Below are 20,160 nucleotides of genomic sequence, written 5' to 3'. Positions count from 1 at the left end.
ACTATAAAATGTAGCTAGAGAATAACTGAGGTAACTATTCTAAATTACACTTCACTTGGGATAATCCATTAGTCCCTATGATGAATGTTATTTTTCACATATATATATATGTATACATATATATCCCCAACTTGGTTTTCTCAAGCCAGACTCATCCCCCACTAGTTGGCATCCTTTTTGGCAAGGTGGGGCCGGGAAGGAGAAGTGAAGGAGTTAAATTTTTGGAAATATATTTTCCAAGAACTTCTACTTAGTAGCACAGTTATAATAGTTGCATTCTTCCAGGATAACGTCCCCACTGACTGATTTTCTTCTTTATGGATTATAAACTTGTCCTCAACATAGTTTTGGTATTCCTTTGATGATTCGTATTTAGCTGAATCTGCTACCTAACAGATGCCTGAATATTTAGAATCCCAAAGGCTTACAATATCCTGTGGTTTCAAATTCCTGAGCAGTTGATCCAGCAACTCTCATTTTATTCTTGCTTTCCTACCATCCTAGGAACCATAGCAGATGCTCATTACAGTTTACTCTCCATTCTCATATGGTTAATCCAAGTGGACTTGAGAGTAAGAGCTTTTCTTTTTTCTCTTCCTGGTCTGACATGGCTCAAATTATTTTTCTATAGTCAAAATTTCTTTTCATCTACCTTTGAATATTCCAATTTTTAAAAAATAATAAAATACACTACTGGCAAAATGACACATATGCAATAAATTTTAAGAGGAAAATAAAATATAAAATAGGAATTAGCTATATTCATTAGCTATATTCATATATGGACCCACTTACTAATTTAGTCTGATACAAAGGTAAAAAGCAGGATGGAACAAGAACTGTATTGCATGAAGGCAGATTCTCAACAGACTATAGTATTTGCATGGGGCTTATCAATGCAGAAGTTCTAGTGCGTGGAATTAATCACCTGGAAGGAACCGTCAAATCTTAAAAGAAAAATTCAGGTTCACACTATACCTGAATTCAGTTTGGCAAACAAGGTGGCTTACACTTTTGCTGAAAATAATTCTAAAATAAAATTGGGCTAATCAATATTTCCACATCGTAGCAACTCTAATCAAGACGTAACATCTTGAGACTAAAAAATAATAATAATAATTCCAAATAAAAGTCGGTTAACTTTTACTCAAGATTTTTAAGCCATTAAAGGTTCATTTTAATACATTTGGTATTGTAAAGAAATATAAAATTCGTATTTGGACTATAATACTCTGAATGAAAATGGATTCTGACACTATATAAAAGAGTATACAATCATTAGAATCAGTCTACATATTTTTCAAGAACAAGAAGAACCAAAAACTCAAATGACTAAAATTAACCAAACATTTTGCAAAGGTAAACAGAGGAAACTGGGGAGGAGCGGGCAGGGAATAGGGGCTAACTAAAGAATAAAAACCGGCTAATGCATACAGTACAATAATTAATTATACTTCTAAGTAATTATTAAAGCTATTTATTTGGAGAGAGAGTTCTATTTTGTCTACTTCCTTTAATCTGAGATGGTTCAACTAGCTAATCTTTAAAACCTTGCATTTCTGTGTCTCTAAGATTATGTGTATTGATGGTAACTGCAGGTGTGTAAATAAAACACAGCCCTAGAGATACCAGTCTCCCTTTCCTAATGAAGTCAGGGCTAACCAATATTTCTGCATAGTAACAACTGTAATCAATATGTAACACCTTTTTTGAGACTAAAAAAGGTAGAAATTATTACTAGACCATCTCCACTAATGCAACCATTTGTGAGTGTTTGAACTTTAGTAATACAACAAAACAACAACAACAACTTCAGTTACCCATTTATTTATCCCTTACAACATGTCAGGCATAGTGCTAGCCACTGGGTTTACAGCAATATATGGGAAACTAAGTTTTCTGACCACAAGGAGTGGATATCCTAGTGGTGGAGGTAAGGGATGCAGGCGATAAATGAAAACATAACTAAAGAATTTCAGGTGCTGATAAGTGCCATATACCAAACAACAACAACAAAAAAATGAGTAACATGGTAGAGAGTAAGCTGAAGAGTTGGTTTCATTAGGGAACTTAGGAATGACTTCTCTAGGAAGGCAGTATTTGAATCAATACCTAAACAAATGAGAAGAAGGCAGCCATAACAAATCTTGAAACAAGCTTCCAAGCATGTGGTCAAAGTTCCTGAATAGGAAAAAAGGTGACATATGTAAGAGACAGAACAAAGCCCAGGATGCTGGAACAAACTCAGTGATGATGGACAGAAAGCAGGGAGATGAGATCTTGTCAGGTAGGCTAGATCAAGAGAAGCCTTGTGAGGAATTTGGAAATGAATTTAATTGTAATGGTAAGTCATTCAAAGGTTTTAAGCAGATCATGTTAGTGCTTTAAAAATATCACTTTTCCCATATAGGTCATTACAGAGTATTGAGTAGAGTTCCCTGTGCTATACAGTAGGTCCTTATTTGTCTCTTTTATATGTAGTAGTGTGTATATGTCAATCCCAATCTCCCAAGTTATCCCCCTCCTTAATCTAAAAAAGAGTGGATATATGTATATGTATAACTGAGTCACTTTGCTATACACCTGAAACTAACACAACATTGTAAATGAACTATACTCCAATAAAAAAAATTTTAATTTTTAATAAAGATCACTTTAGTTGTTAGGTGGAAACGGATTGCAACAAGGCAAGTGTGGATGTAGAGAAACCAGTTAGAGATGGCTGTGGTCAACAGGCAAGTGAAATGGTGACTGGGTCAGGGACTGTAGCAGTAGAAATGATGATAATTGGATGGATCAAGGACAAATCTTAGAGGCAGAGCTAACTGAACTTACTGAAGTATGGGGTGTGATGAAAAAAAAGAATCAACAATGATTCCTAAGATTTTAGTTTTAGCAACTAGATGGAGGATGGTACCATTAACTGAGATGTAAAAGGCTTAGAGGGAGTATCAATAGTTTGTTTTCATCATGTTAAGGCTGCCATGTTCATTAGACATCCATATGTGAGATATGGAGTTATATACATGATGCTGGAACTTAAGAGAAAGGTCTGGCTGATAACAGAAATCCAAGTCTTATCAGCATACGGCCAGTCTAGAGCTGGTCTATGAAGTTCTATCTGATGAGTCTAATTATACTTTCTTAGAATAAGAATCTGCTAGAGGAAGTGGCCAGTGAGATAGCAGGAAAAGCAAAATCAGGTCAATGGGTATACCAAAACCTAAGGAGGAAAAAAACATTACAAGAAGCAAAGAGTGGCCAAGCTCAGCAAACATTGCTGAAGTACAGAGACTAGTGAGGTTTAGACAAGTTTTAGGTCACTGATGACTTTGATGAAAGTTCTAGTCCTCATAAAAACCTGATGAAATGTGAATTAGTATTTCTCATTTTATAGGTGAAAAACTTAGCCTTGGGGCAGCTTAGCCCTAACTTCCCCTAATCTTGTTGATCTTAAAGACCATGTTTTATCTTCTATATTACAACTGCAGTAAGTCAATTTTAGAAACAAATACAATTAAATTTTTTTTTTTTTTTTTTTTTTTTTTTTTTTTTTTTTTGCGGTACACAGGCCTCTCACTGCTGTGGCCTCTCCCGCTGCGGAGCACAGGCTCCGGACGCGCAGGCTCAGCGGCCATGGCTCACGGACCCAGCCGCTCCGCGGCACGTGGGACCCTCCCGGACGGGGGCACGAACCCGTGTCCCCTGCATCGGCAGGCGGACTGTCAACCACTACGCCACCAGGGAAGCCCAAAATAATATTTTAAATCTTGCCCATATATACTATAGACCTTAGTTTTATTTATTTAATATATTGATTGGGAAAGTATTGAACTGTTTAGTCAGTAACTGCAGACATTAAAAAAGAATATTGTAATTATCACAAGTCTCCATTCTCAGAAGGAAGATAAAGCTCTAAGTACCTGGAAAATACCATTTGAAGGTTCCAAATGTCTAAAGAAACTCTCGGGACATTTGAAGTTAAAACACTTCAGAAGGAGGTCTCCAAAAATACAAAATCAATTGTATTTCATTGAGACAGAAAAGACTACTTTATTTATCCCTGATTGTTTTCCTAAGAGTAATACTGCTGAACTCAAAAGAATTCATCTGGAAGAGCATCTTTAAAGTGTTCATTTTGATCCTACTGTTCACAGATGTGTACTGAACAGGAGCAGGTTTGTTCATGCCTATGGCATTCTTAGAGAAAAAAAGGGGAATTTGGTCCACTTTTATATTTCCATGTTCATTTCTTTCCTAAAATCTCAAAAGCTAGTACACAACTAATAGAACAGAGTTATGAAAGTTGGGATTTTTTTACTTTTTCTTCAAAATTCTTTACTGAATTTAAATAGATGATCTATTATTCCTGATCTGAATATAGAGTCCTATTATGAGTATCTATGTATGTTTAAAAATTAGGAAACAGAACTTTTCAGTATATTTTCAGGTTATTTCAGTCACACCATAAAACAAAAAGAGAAAGGATCTAAAAATAGGATTCACTACTTTGTAAACTGTGAAAGGCTGATTCAAACTCTCACCCAGGTTGATTTAAAATTGGAGAATACATATATATATATATATATATATGTATACACAAACACACACACACATATATATACACATACATACAATGAAGTATGTTTTCAATCATTTACCATTTAACTACTCTTGAGGGAGGTTGTTAAATCATCAATATCCTTATTTTCTAGGTTCAGAAATTGGCTTAGCCAATGTTAAGAGTTATTGTTAGGGTTTTGTTGGTTTTAGATGGTAGTTGGCTGGGAACAAAGAATGCCCAAATCCTGCCCCCTCCTCTATTCAGCAGCTTCTTGAAGAATATAGTAAATGGGACATAAAGTCATTTTATTTTTAATCACAATCATACCCATTATGCCCAATGCAGTCCTCTGGATCCCTCAAGCTTAACCTGCAAGTTTATAGGGTTCTCTTCCCTTTGCTGAACCAAAAACCTCCCCATTAGTCTGCTGAGGGAGGGAGGCTAAGGAGATGAGTGAGCCTTACTTATCCTTTGGGAGAAGCAGAGAGCTGGCAGGCACCAGAGTGGACAGGCGCTAGACGGCAGCCTTCTGCATCAGTTTCATACAAGGAAAGAGGAGGAGAGGGCCATAGATACAGGACTGGCTTCCCCATCTCCTCGGGGCAGTGGTCTGGTTCCCCATGAAACATGCCACAAACAGGGGCCCCTGAATAGGATAGTTACATGGGTAGCTCTTCCTTTCTTCAGTGAGAGAAGAAAGGATGGGAGAGGGATTTTCCCTCGGCACCTCCCCCATGATTACCCAGCAATAGCTCTCTTGCCTCTTTGCTCACTCTGTCCTCCACCCAGAATGCCCAGCCCAGTTCAACCTCTGGAAATTCCACTATACTTCAAGGTCTAGCTTAATACCTAGAATTTCTAAGATTAGGACTGGATGAAAAATTCTGTTCCCCAAATTGCACCCACTTGGAGTTCTTAGTGCTTTCACCAGTCACCACACCCCTGACACTAGGGTTGTGGTAATCCCCCTTTAGAGTTCTTGTCCAAGTGTGGACAAAACTTTTGGCTATTACTCACACACTTGCTGACATTGTTAAAAGCACTTCACTGAATATTACGAGAAAACAAAATAGAAATTAAAAATCTTAATGTATTAAAATAGTCTGGAAACTTCCCTCGTGGTCCAGTGGTTAAGAATCCACCTTCCAATGCAGGGGACGTGGGTTCAATCCCTGGTAGGGGAATTAAGATCCCACAGGCCGGGGGGCAACTAAGCCCTTGTGCCACAACTACTGAGCCCGCACGCCACAATGAAAGATCCCGCATGCCGCAAATAAGACCCAAAACAGACATAAATAAATAAACATTAAAAAATAAAATAAAATAGTCTGGCTTACAAAATCTAAAACATCTTCACTTGAGCATTGAAAAGCTGGCACAAATTAGCAATCTCCTGGACTGCATCCCATATTTCCCAGCTTTTTGTCTGCCTCTATATGGCTGGTGCCATCTTAACACTGACCACCAGGAAACTGTCCTCTAAGATATATTAGGTTACATTAGAGCTGAAACATTCATATTTCTTTTTGTCTAGAGCTCACCTAGGGTTTTCTGTCAGTTGTAATCCTTAGATATATGTATTCTATTGATAATGGATGCATGGAATGACTTGGTCAATCTGTGAGACATTAATTACATACAGGAGTTGTCCCCAGCATCGGTCTGAAAGTATAATACAGTAGGCTAATCTAGGCTAAGGTAACAAGCACCAAAATCTCTGTGGCTTAACACATAAGAATTTATTCTAACTCTCATTCACTCAAAGTCTTCTGTGGGCCTGGGAGTTCTCCCCAGAAGCTCCCATCCAGGAGCTGACTCAAGGATTCAGTGTAATTTCTCCTTATGTCCCCACATTCTCAACACATGGCTTCCAAGAAGGAGGACAATGAAGACTGCACAGGGGTTTTCCCCTGTCTCATCACAGAAACATCACACATGTGCAGAAACTCATGGTCTTTTAGCTAAAACTAGTCCCATGGCCCACCACAGGGGTTACCCATAGTGATGGTGAGCATCAAATTAATGCTGTTACAAATAGACCAGGGGCCCCAAATTCAATGCCTTTCAGAGGCCAGGAAGGTAACGGACATGCGAGACTGTCCCACATAATAAAGAGCACAAAATTTTACACAACTTGAGTTTACTCATTTTCAAAAAACATTTGTCTTCATAAAATTCTAAGTTTAATGAACTTCTCCAAAACATAGTCAGGCAATTCTGGGACAAGAAGAACTTGCTAACACAACAATGTCTCCTCATTCACCTCCAACTCCAGGCTCATCACCCAAACTAAGCAGTTGCTGGGATGAAGAGTCAGGCAAATCAGGGGAGTAGAAGCCAGAGAACAAAGTGGTGTTCCCTAGCCTCCAGGGCCCTGTGAGTGAAGGATCAGCAAAATAAAGTCCCCAGGAAGGATCCAAAAGGAACAGTGCCCGGGAAGAACTCGTCAATCTATTAGCTGTAAAGTGATACCTCATTGCCATTTCAGCTTAGTTTATTTATCTTAGTGTTTCTTTTTAAAATATGTTTGTGAGCCATTTGCGTATGTTACTTTCCCATGCCCATTTTTCTGCTGTCTTGATTTGCTTTGTTTTATCATATTGCCAAAATCAAAAATGAACAATAGGGAAATTTTTCAGAAAAGCATATTCCCATATGTTGGGAATATGTTCCCAACATTGCTGTTAAATATACATTTTTGTCGCCTTTTTGGAAAGTAATCTGACAAAGCCTATTAATTTAAAAATACAACTGCCCTTCTACCTAGTAATCCTATTACTAGCAATATATCATAGAGGAATCAAATACTAGTTTATAAATCTATATGGAAAGGGCTATTTACACATAAATTTTTCAGAGTTGCAAGGAAATTTGAAAACCAAATGAATGTTTTAGAGTTGGATTCATTATGGTTAAATAAATCATGGTATATCCACAATGGAATAATATGCAGCCCTAAAACAAATACATTAGAGCTGCCCCAGTTGACATGAGGATTTCCATAAGATACAGATTAACAAGAACAGTAAGAAAAGTGATCTTATTTTTGCAAAGCCATGGCCAAAAACCATACATATATTGGTATTGCAACACAAAGAATGTTGAATTTACCATTTGATCCAGCAACTCCACTTCTGAGTATATACCCAAAGGAAATTTAAAAAAGGTTATCAAAGAGATATATGCACTCTCATGTTTATTGCAGCATGATTCACGAAAGAAAAGGTTTGGAAACAACCTGTGTCCATCAATGGATGAATGGATAAAGATATGGTTTGGCTAACAACATACTCAGTGGTGAAAAACTGAAAGCTATCCCTCTAAAATCAGGAACAAGATAAGGATGCCCACTCTTGACACTCTTATTCAACATAGTATTGAAAGTTCTAGCCAGAGTAATTCAGCAAGAAAAATAAATAAATAAAGGCATCCAAATTGGAAAGGAAGAAGTAAAACTGCTACTATTTGTAAATGACATGATTTATAGAAAACCCTAAAGACTCCACAAAAGCTGTTAGAAATAATAAATGGATACAGTAAATTTTCAGGGTAAAAAATCAACACACAAAAATCTGTTGCATTTCTCTATGGTAACAATGAGCTAGAAGAAAGAGAACATAAGAAAATAATCTCATTTACAATCACAAGTAAAAGGATAAAATACCTAGGAATAAATTTAACTAAGGAGGTGAAAGATCTGTACACTGAAAACTATAAGAGAATGGTGAAAGAAAATGAAGAAGACACAAATAAATGGAAAGATATTCCATGCTCATAGGTTGGAAGAATTAACATGATTTAAATGTCCATTATTATCTAAAGCAATCTATAGATTCAATGCAATCCCTACCAAAATCCCAAGGACATTTTTCACAGAAATAGAACAAAAAACTCTAAGATTTATATGGAATACAAAATACTCTGAAGAGCCAAAGCAATCCTGAGAAAAAAACAACAAAGCTAAGAGTGCCACACTCCCTGATTTCAAACTATATTACAAAGCTATAATAATCAAAACAGCATGGTATTGGCAGAAAAAACAGATACATAGATCAATGGAACAGAATTAAGAGACCAGAAATAAACCCACACATACATGGACAAATAATTTATGACAAAGAGGCAGGAACATATAATGGAGAAAGGAGAGTGTCTTCAATAAATGGTGCTGGGAAAACTGAACAGCAATTTTTTCATGCAAAAAAATGAAACTAGACCACTATCTCACATCATACACAAAAATCAACTTGAAATGGATTAAAGACTTGAATGTAAGACCTGAAACCATAAAACTCCCATAAGAAAACAGGCAGTATGCTCTTTGACACCAGTCTTAGCAATAGCTTTCTGGATATATCTCCTTAGGGAAAGGAAACAAAGGCAAAAATAAACAAATGGCACTACATAAAACTAAAAATCTTCTGCACACAAAAGAAAACCATCAACAAAACAAAAATACAGCTTAGTGAATGAGAGAAGATATTTTCAGATTATATATCCAATAAGGGGTTCATGTCCAAGATATATAAAGAATTCATACAATTCAACAACAAAATAACCAAACAACCTGATTTTAAAAGTGGGCAGAGGAGTTGAATAGACTTTTTCCAAAGAAGACATACAGGTGGCCAACAGACACATGAAAAGATGTTCAACATCACTAAGTATTAGGGAAATGCCAATCAAAATCACAATGAAATATCTCCTTGTGCCCATTAGAATGGCTATCAGAAAAGCAAGAAATAACAAATGTTGGTGAGGATGTGGAGAAAAGAGAACCTTCATACACTGTTGCTGGGAATGTAAATTGTTGCAGCCAGTATAAATTGTTGCAGTATGGGGATTCCTAAAAAAATTAACCATAGAACTACCATATCATCCAGCTGTTCCATTTCTGGGTATTTATCCAAAGAATAAAAACATTAATTTGAAAAGATATATGCACCCCTATGTTCATTGCAGTATTAGTTACAGTAGCCAAGATATGGAAACAACCTAAGTGCCCATTAATGGATGAATGGATAAAGAAGATGTGGTAATACATACAATGGAATACAACTCAGCCATGAAAAATATGAAATCTTGCCATTTGGGAAAACATGGATGGGCCTTGAGGGTACTATGCTAAGTGAAATAGGTCAGACGGAGAAAGTCAAATACCTTATGATTACACTCATACATAGAATATAAACAACAAATAAACAAAAACCAAAAATAAATGAACAAAACAAACCAAACAAAAACAAGCAGGTAGATACAGAGAACAGAGTAGTGGTTACCAGAGAGGAAGGGGTCAGGGGAGGGCAACATGGGTAAAGGGGATCAACCATACAGTGATGAATGAAAACTAAATTTTTAGTGCTAGCACTGTACAGTGTATCAAGAAGTAGAAATATAAAGTTATACACATGAAACTGACATAGTGTTATACACCAATGGTACCTCAATTAAAAATTCTAATAATTAAAAAATGAACTTGTATATATTTACAATGGAATATTATTCAGCCATGAGATAAGGAAATTCTGCCATTTGTGACAATGTGGATGGGGCTTGAGAGCATTATACTTAGTGAGATAAGTCAGACAGTGGGAGACAAATCCTCCATGATATCGCTTACAAGTAGAATCTAAAAAAGTTGAACTCATAAAAAAAGAGTAAAATGGTGGTTACCAGGGACTGGAGGTTGGGGAAATAAAAGAAATGTTGTTTTAGGTAAAAATGTGCAACTACTAGATGAATAAGTCCTGGAGATCTAATGTATAGTATAGCTATTATGGGCAACAGAATTATATCATAAACAACAAACTTGTTAAGAGATTAGACCTTAATTATTCCCAACACAAAAATGAAATGGTAATTATGTGATTTCTTTTTTAACATCTTTATTGGAGTATAATTGCTTTACAATGGTGTGTTAGTTTCTGCTGTGTAACAAAGTGAATCAGCTATACGAATACATATATCCCCATATCCCCTCCTTCTTGCGTCTCCCTCTTATCCTCCCTATCCCACCCCTCTAGGTGGACACAAAGCACCGAGCTGATCTCCCTGTACTATGCGGCTGCTTCCAACTAGCTATCTATTTTACATTTGGTAGTGTATATATGTCCATGCCACTCTCTCACTTCGTCCTAGCTTACCCTTCCCCCTCCCCATGTCCTCAAGTCCATTCTCTATGTCTGTGTCTTTATTCCTGTCCTGCCCTTAGGTTCTTCAGAACCTTTTTTTTTAGATTCTATATATATGTTTTAGCATACAGTATTTGTTTTCTCTTTCTGACTTACTTCACTCTAGGCCCATCCACCTGACTACAAATAACTCAATTTCATTTCTTTTTATGGCTGACTAATATTCCATTGTATATATGTACCACTTCTTCTTTATTGATTCATCTGTCGATGGACATTTAGATTGCTTCCATGTCCTGGCTATTGTAAATAGAGCTGCAATGAAAATTGTGGCACATGTCTCTTTTTGAATTATGGTTTTTTTAGGGTATATGCCCAGTAGTGGGATTGCTGGATCATATGGTAGTTCTATATTTAGTTTTTTAAGGAACCTCCATACTGTTCTCCATGGTGGCTGTATCAATTTACATTCCCACCAAAAGTGCAAGAGGGTTCCCTTTTCTCCTCACCCTCTCCAGCATTTATTGTTTCTAGATTTTTTTGATGATGGCCATTCTGACCAGTGTGAGGTGATACCTCACTGCAGTTTTGATTTTCATTTCTCTAATGATTAGTGATGCTGAGCATCCTTTCATGTGTTTGTTGGCAATCTGTATATATTCTCTGGAGAAATGTCTGTTTAGGTCTTCTGCCAATTTTTGGTTTGGGTTGTTTGTTTTTTTGATACTGAGCTGCATGAGCTGCCTGTAAAATTTGGAGATTAATCCTTTGTCAGTTGCTTCATTTGCAAATGTTTTCTCCCATTCTGAGGGTTGTCTTTTCATCTTGTTTATGGTTTCGTTTGCTGTGCAAAAGCTCTTAAGTTTCATTAGGTCCCATTTGTTTATTTTTGTTTTTATTTCCATTTCTCTAGGAGGTGGGTCAAAAAGGATCTTGCTGTGATTTGTCATGGAGTGTTCTGCCTATGTTTTCCTCTAAGAGTTTTAAGTGTCTGACTTTACATTTAGGTCTTTAATCCATTTTGAGTTTATATTTGTATATGGTGTTAGGGACTATTCTAATTTCATTCTTTTACATGTAGCTGTTCAGTTTTCCCAGCACCATTTATTGAAGAGGCTGTCTTTTCTCCATTGTATATTCTTGCCTACTTTATCAAAGATAAGGTGACCATATGTGCGTGGGTTTATCTCTCGGCTTTCTATCCTGTTCCATTGATCTATATTTCTGTTTTTGTGCCAGTACCATACTGTCTTGATTACTGCTGCTTTGCAGTATAGTCTGAAGTCAGGGAGCCTGATTCCTCCAGCTCCGTTTTTGTTTCTCAAGATTGCTTTGGCTATTTGGGGTCTTTTGTGTTTCCATACAAATTGTGAAATTTTTGTTCTAGTTCTGTGCAAATGCCATTGGTAATTTAATAGGGATTGCATTGAATCTGTAGATTGCTTTGGGTAGTATAGTCATTTTCCCATTGTTGATTCTTCCAATCCAAGAACATGATATATCTCTCCATCTGTTTATATCATCTTTAATTTCTTTCATCAGTGTCTTATACTTTTCAGCATACAGGTCTTTTGTCTCCTTAGGTAGGTTTATTCCTAGGTATTTTATTCTTTTTGTTGCAATGGTAAATGGGAGTGTTTCCATAATTTCTCTTTCAGATTTCTCATCATTAGTGTATAGGAATGAAAGAGATTTCTGTGCATTAATTTTGCATCCTGCTATTTTACCAAATTCATTGATTAGCTCTAGAAGTTTTCTGTAGCTTCTTTAGGATTCTCTATATATAGTGTCATGTCATCTGCAAATAGTGACAGCTTTACTTCTTCTTTTCCAATTTGGATTCCTTTTATTTTTTTTTTTCTTCTCTGATTGCTGTGGCTTAAACTTCCAAAACTATGTTGAATAATAGTGGTGAGAGTGGACAACTTTGTCCTGTTCCTGATCTTAGTGGAAATGGTTTCAGTTTTTCACCATTGAGAACGATATTGGCTGTGGGTTTGTCATATATGGCCTTTATTATGTTAATGTAAGTTCCCTCTATGCCTACTTTCTGGAGGGTTTTTATCATAAATAGGTGATGAATGTTGCCAAAAGCTTTTTCTGCATCTATTGAGATATCATATGGTTTCTCTCCTTCAATTTGTTTATATGGTTTATCACATTGATTGGTTTGCATATATTGAAGAATCCTTGCAGTCCTGGGATAAACCCCACTTGATCATGGTGTATGATCCTTTTAATGCTGTTGGATTCTGTTTGCTAATATTTTGTTGAGAACTTTTGTATCTATGTTCATCAGTGATGTTGGCCTGTAGTTTTCTTTTTTTGTGACATCTTTGTCTGGTTTTGGTATCAAGGTGATGGTGGCCTCGTAGAATGAGTTTGGGAGTGTTCCTCCCTCTGGAAGTGTTTGAGAAGGATAGGTGTTAGCTCTTCTCTGTTGGATAGACTTCACCTGCGAAGCCATCTGGTCCTGGGCTTTTGTTTGTTGGAAGATTTTTAATCACAGTCTCATTTTTAGTGGTTGTGATTCGCCTGTTTATATTTTCTATTTCTTTCTGTTTCAGTCTCAGAAGGTTGTGCTTTTCTACGAATTTGTCCATTTCTTCCAGGTTGTCCATTTTACTGGCATAGAGTTGCTTGCAGTTATCTCTCATGATCCTCTGTATTTCTGCAGTGTCAGTTGTTACTTCTCCTTTTTCATTTCTAATTCTATTGATTTGAGTCTTTTCCCTTTTTTTCTTAATGACTCTGGCTAATCAATTTTGTTTATCTTCTCAAAGAACCAACTTTTAATTTTATTGATCTTTGCTACAGTTTCCTTCATTTCTTTTTCATTTATATCTGCTCTGACCTTTATGATTTCTTTCCTTCTGCTAACTTTGGGGTTTTTTTTTTGCTCTTCATTCTCTAATTGCTTTAGGTGTAAGATTAGGTTGTTTATTTGAGATGTTTCTTGTTTCTTGAGGTAGGATTTTATTGCTATAAACTTCCCTCTCAGAACTGTTTTTGCTGCATCCCATAGGCCTTTGGGGTCATTGTGCTTTCATTGTCATTTATTTCTAGGTATTATTTGATTTCTTCAGTGATCTCTTGGTTATTAAGTAGTGTATTGTTTAGCCTCCAAGTGTTTGTATTTTTTACAGAATTTTCCTGTAATTGATATCTAGGTTCATAGCATTGTGGTTGGAAAAGATGCTTGATACAATTTCAATTTTCTGAAATGTACCAAGGCTTGATTTGTGATCCAGGATATGATCTATCCTGGAGGATGTTCCAGGAGGACTTGAGAAGAAAGTGTATTCTGTTGTTTTTGTCCTATAAATATCAATTAAGTCCATCTTGTTTAATGTATCATTTAAAGCTTGTGTTTCCTTATTTATTTTCATTTTGGATGATCTGTCCATTGGTGAAAATGGGGTGTTAAAGTCCCCTACTATGATTTTGTTACTGTTGATTTCCCCTTTTATGGCTGTTAGCATTTGCCTCATGTACTGAGGTGCTCCTATGTTGGGTGCATAAATATTTACAACTGTTATATCTTCTTCTTGGATTGATCCCTTGATCATTGTGTAGTGTCCTTCTTTGTCTCTTGTAATAGTCTTTATCTTAACGTCTATTTTGTCTGATATGAGAGTTGCTAGTCCAGCTTTCTTTTGATTTCCATTTGCATGGAATACCTTTTTCCCTCCCTGCACTTTTAGTCTGTATGTGTCCCTAGATCTGAAGTGGGTCTCTTGTAGACAGCATATATACAGGTCTTGTTTTTGTATCCATTCAGCCAGTCTATGTCTTTTGGTTGGAGCCTTTAATCCATTTACATTTAAGATAACTATCAACATGTATGTTCCTATTACCATTTTCTTAACTGTTTTGGGTTTGTTATTGTAGGTCTTTTCCTTCTCTTGTATTTCCTGCCTAGAGAAGTTCCTTTAGCATTTGTTGTGAAGCTCGTTTGGTGGTGCTGAATTCTCTTAGCTTTTGCTTGTCTGTAAAGGTTTTAATTTCTCCATTGAATCTGAATCTGATCCTTGCTGGGTAGAGTAATCTTGGTTGTAGGTTTTTTCCTTTCATCACCTTAAATATGTCCTGCCACTCCCGTCTGGCTTACAGAGTTTCTGCTGAAAGATCAGCTGTTAACCTTATGGGGATTCCCTTGTATGTTATTTGATGTTTTTCCCTTACTGCTTTTAATATTTTTTCTTTGTATTTAATTTTTGATAGTTTGATGTTTCTCCTTGGATTTATCCTGTATAGGACTCTCTGAGCTTCCTGGACTTGATTGACTATTTCCTTTCCCATATTATTGAAGTTTTCAACTATAATCTCTTCAAATATTTTCTCAGTCCCTTTCTTTCTCTCTTCTTCTTCTGGGACCCCTATAACTTGAACGTTGGTGAGTTTGATGTTGTCCCGGAGGTCTCTGAGACTTTCCTCAATTCTTTTCATTCTTTTTTCTTTATTCTGCTCTATGGTAGTTATATCCACTATTTTATCTTCCAGGTCACTTATCCATTCTTCTGCCTCAGTTATTCTGCTCTTGATTCCTTCTAGAGCATTTTTAAGTTCATTTAGTGTGTTGTTCATCATTGGTTGTTTGCTCTTTAGTTCTTCTAGGTCCTTGTTAAACGTTTCTTGTATTTTCTATATTCTATTTCCAAGATTTTGGATCATCTTTACTATCATTACTCTGAATCCTTTTTCAGGTAGACTGCCTATTTCCTCTTCATTTGTTTGGTCTGGTGGGTTTTTACCTTGCTCCTTCATTTGCTGTGTATTTCTCTGTCTTCTCATTTTGCTTAACTTACTGTCTTTGGGATCTCCTTTTCGCAGGCTGCAGGTTTGTAGTTCCCGTTGTTTTTGGTGTCTGCCCTCAGTGGCTAAGTTTGGTTCAGTGGGTTGTGTAGGCTTCATAGGGAGGGGACTGGTACCTGTGTTCTAGTGGATGAGGCTGGATCTTGTCTTTCTGGTGGGCAGGACCATGTCCGGTGGTGTGTTTTGGGGTGTCTGTGACCTTATTACGATTTTAGGCAACGTCTCTGCTAATGGGTGAGGTTGTGTTCCTGCCTTGCTAATTGTTTGGCATAGAGGGTCCAGCACTGTAGCTTCCTGGTGGTTGAGTGGAGCTGGGTCTTAGCATTGATATGGAGATCTCTGGGAGAACTTCTGCTCTTTGACATTACATGGAGCCAGGAGGTCTCTGGTGGACCAATGTCCTGAACTTGGCTATCTCACCCCAGAGGCACAGGCCTGACACCAGCTGGAGGACCAAGACCCTGTCAGCCACATGGCTCAGAAGAAAAGGGAGAAATAAAATAAAATAATTAAAATAAAAAAATTGAAAAAGTAATAAAAAAAAAGGACAGACAGAAATCTGGGATAAATGGTAAAAGAAAAACTATACAGACAAAATCACAGAAAGAAGCATACACATACACACAAAAAGAGAAAAAGGAAATATATATATATACCTATATTTAAAAAAAAAAGAAGACAGCAACCAAATCAATAAACAAATCTACCAATGTTAATAAACTCTAAACACTAAACTAAGATAAACATAAAACCAGGAACAAATTAGATGCAGAAAGCCAACCCCAAGTCTACAGTTGCTCCCAAAGTCCACCTCCTCAATTTGGGATGATTCGTTGTCTCTTCAGGTATTCCACAGATGCAGGGTACGTCAAGTTGATTGTGGAGATTTAATCCGCTGCTTCTGAGGCTTCTGGGAGAGATTTCCCTTTCTCTTCTTTGTTCGCACAGCTTAGGGCCTCAGCTTCAGATTTGGCCCCGCCTCTGCATGTAGGTCGCCTGAGGGCGTCTGTTCCTCGCTCAGACAAGACGGGGTTAAAGGAGCCGCTGATTCGGGGGCACCGGCTCACTCAGGCCGGGGGGAGGGAGGGGCATGGAGTGCGGGGCGAGCCTGCGGCGGCAGAGCCCAGCGTGACATTACACCAGCCTGAGGCGCGCCGTGCATTCTCCCTGGGGAAGTTGTCCCTGGATCCCAGGACCCTGGCAGTGGAGGGCTGCACAGGCTCCCAGGAGGGGAGGTGTGGATAGTGACCTGTGCTCACACACAGGTTTCTTGGTGGCGGCAGCAGCAGCCTTAGCGTCTCTTGCCCACGTCTGGGGTCCGCACTGATAGCTGCGGCTCGCGCTTGTCTCTGGAGCTCCTCTAAGTGGTGCTCTGAACCCCCTCTCCTCGTGCCCCAGGACGCAAAGAGGCAAGAAAAAGTCTCTTGCCTCTTTGGCAGGTCCAGACTTTTCCCCAGACTCCCTCCCGGCTAGCCGTGGCGCACTAGCCCCCTTCAGGCTGTGTTCACGCCGCCCACCCCAGTCCTCTTCCTGCGCTCCGACCGAAGCCCGGGCCTCAGCTCCCAGCCCCCACCCGCCCCGGCGGGTGAGCAGACAAGCCTCTCGGGCTGGTGAGTGCTGGTCAGCACCAATCCTCTGTGCGGGAATCTCTCTGCTTTGCCCCCCGCACCCCTGTTGCTGCGCTCTCCTCCAAGGCTCCGAAGCATCCCCCCTCCGCCACCTGCAGTCTCTGCCCGCAAAGGGGCTTCCTAGTGTGTGGAAACCTTTCCTCCTTCACGGCTCCCTCCCACTGGTGCAGGTCCCGTCTCTATTCTTTGTCTCTGTTTTTTTCTTTTACCCTACCCAAGTACGTGGGGAGTTTCTTGCCTTTTGGGAGGTCTGAGGTCTTCTGCCAGCGTTCAGTAGGTGTTCTGTAGGAGTTGTTCCACATGTAGATGTATTTCTGATGTATTTGTGGGGAGGAAGGTGATCTCCGCGTCTTACTCCTCTGCCATCTTTAAGGTCTCCCTCAATTATGTGACTTTTTAGAGGTGCTAGTTAAGGCTATTGTGGCAATCATAGAGCAATATACAAATGTATCAAATCAAAATGCTGTGGACACAATGTTATTTGCCAAATACATTACAATTAAAAAAAAGCTTACTCCCTTCTATGCGTACTTTATAACTAATGATGCCCCTTCCCAGTATTTGTGAACCAAACCGTGTTATTGATAGGATGTCAATATTAAAGATTACCATTTGCATTAATGTGTCAGGCACTATGACGGATGATTTACTTAAACCTTTGCAATAATCCTTCAACGTAGAAATTATTATCCACATTTTACAGGAAAATTCAGGATTTATAAAGGGTAAGTAACTTTCCCAAAGTCATGAGACAGAACTGAGTAAGAGAAACTGCATTCTTTACGACATTAGAAGTTTCCCATGTAAATAAGTATACCTTAACGTCAAGTAATAATTAGCCTTAAGATATAACCCTAAAATGTACATAGGCAAATATGCAAAATGGATTACCCAAAAGTGGTTAAAATTTAGAGCTGGAGTCAGATAGAAACAAGTCCAAATCCTGGTACCATCTCTTAGTAACAGTGTTGCTTTGGCAAAGTTATTTCATTTCTGAAGCTTCAGTATCTCATTTGTAAAATGATAATATTGGAACCTACTTCACTATCTTATAGGGTTGTGGAGAGAATTAAGTGAGAAATATGTATAAAATGCTCAGTCAGTATAGGACTTGGAATCTATGCATACAATAAATGTTAGAAATTATAATTTTTATCATTATAGTCACTAAAATACAGAGATATTGGGAGTGGTGAAATGTATTAAAATGTGTTTATTATCAAAATAACTAACGTTAAGATCTTTCATTTCTTATAAACTGACATATGAGATACTCAGAAAAAATAGTAACATTATCTTTATTTTCTTCTCCACCTTGGTGTTAATGCATCCAATTCTCTTTTCTTTTTCTTTTGTTAATTATCAGTTGTTAAGAAATGTTCTCCTTTCTTCTTTTTCTAGAGCTCCAAGAAAAATATTCTGATTACTTTGTCACAGGGACCTATTCTCATATTAGCAATTTAACTCTTCCTGGATAGGTAAGGGTTTTTTGTTATAATTCACTTTTATTTTAAAAATGCTTCAGTTAACTTTTACTGCTTTTCTCATTATTTGCTATGAGAATATCCCTAAAAGTAGGTGGAGTGCTACAAACTCTTTTAAAACTCTTGAATATATTGCCATAATGCTTTCCAGAAAGAGTGAGGGTGAAATTCCCAAGGCATTATATGAGAATGACCCCTTCCCTGCACCACTGCCAATAATATCTTAGAAATAAAAATTATTTTTAATTTGATAGGTGAAAACATAGCACTTTGTTATTTTAACTTGTATTTTTTTCAATATTAGTAAGATTGATTTTTTTCATAGTTTTGTTTTGTTTTGTTGTCTTTGAACTTATTTGTGAATTATCCAATCAAGTTGTTTTGTACTTTTCTATTTGGATTTAGTGATTTTTATGTTGAGATTTATCACAGCACTTTACACATTGCTCATATTTTCTTTAACAGGTAGTAGGTGTTTTAAAAGTAGGCAAATGTGTAATATGGTGATAGCTGTACAAAAAGTTTGAATGAACAAAAATTAGAAGTATCTGTGCCAATGCACATAAATTCAACAAACATTTATGTGTGTCTACCACGAGGAAGGTGCTGTAATGCCCCATTCAGTATAAAACACATTCTCTGCTCTCAAGAGGCATCTAATCCAGTTGAAGATTCAAAACAGAATAGAATAAAGAGCTATAAGAGATGTGATTTGAAAAATAATTAATGATCAAGTAAGCAAGGCCTACTTCAGGGTAGGGAATGATCATTGCGATTTGTGTGTCAGGTAGGTTGTACTAACAGGTAAGGTGGGACTTGGGTAGTTTTTTTTTTTTCTTTCTTTTTTTAAATTAAACATTCTTGACCAAAACTTTAATTTACAACTTAATATACAATATGATGTGTAACTTCTTGAAATTCTCACCTGGCTCTTGGAAAGAGTTGAGTCTACATTTTCAGTCTTCGTCATCAGGAAAGATCCCTAATTCTTCATCCGTCCACTGGGAAGGATCTGGATATGGAAAATGATCCAGCATGGCATCTGAGTCATGCCAAAAGCGCCAGAGAATCCAGAACCACATGGTTGCACTGAAGAACTCTGCCTTGATCACCTGGGATCTGGTCAGCTGGGGAAACTGCCTGTACTGGGGCTCGATATGCACACCTCCACCAGCATGACGGACTCCAGCGCCTCCAGCCGCCTGCGCGCGCGCGGCCCCTGAAGAAGTGGCCTCCAACGCGCGCTAAAGGCGCTAGATGCGTCAAAGCCGACATGCCAGCCCATGTTTGGTCAGCAATCCCCAGGCTGCACCGCCGCTTCACGTCACTTCTTATGGCGCCCCTCCCAGTGACGTCAGTCGGACTTGGGTAGTTTTGATGAAAGGAAGAAATGGGAACAAAGCAAATAAGCAGGTATATCATTTTGAGGATGTCATGAGATAAAAGTAGAGATCAGGATTCCTATGCTTTTCTAGGAAACTATGAATAGAAACCTCTGTCATGGAGGAAAAGACCTTTAAGATCTATCTAAAGAGTTT

The 20,160-nt window shown here is 37.8% G+C and overlaps 1 pseudogene; it reads right to left on the bottom strand.

Annotated features, from left to right (window-relative positions):
• Positions 1-19,531: 19,531 nt before the first annotated feature.
• LOC115866426 (NADH dehydrogenase [ubiquinone] 1 beta subcomplex subunit 2, mitochondrial pseudogene) lies at positions 19,532-19,897 on the bottom strand (annotated as a pseudogene).
• Positions 19,898-20,160: the final 263 nt, after the last annotated feature.

The sequence above is a fragment of the Globicephala melas genome, chromosome 3, assembly GCF_963455315.2.
Source record: "Globicephala melas chromosome 3, mGloMel1.2, whole genome shotgun sequence".
Classification (NCBI taxonomy): Eukaryota; Metazoa; Chordata; class Mammalia; order Artiodactyla; family Delphinidae; genus Globicephala; species Globicephala melas.
This window is presented reverse-complemented; position numbering and strand designations above follow the sequence as displayed.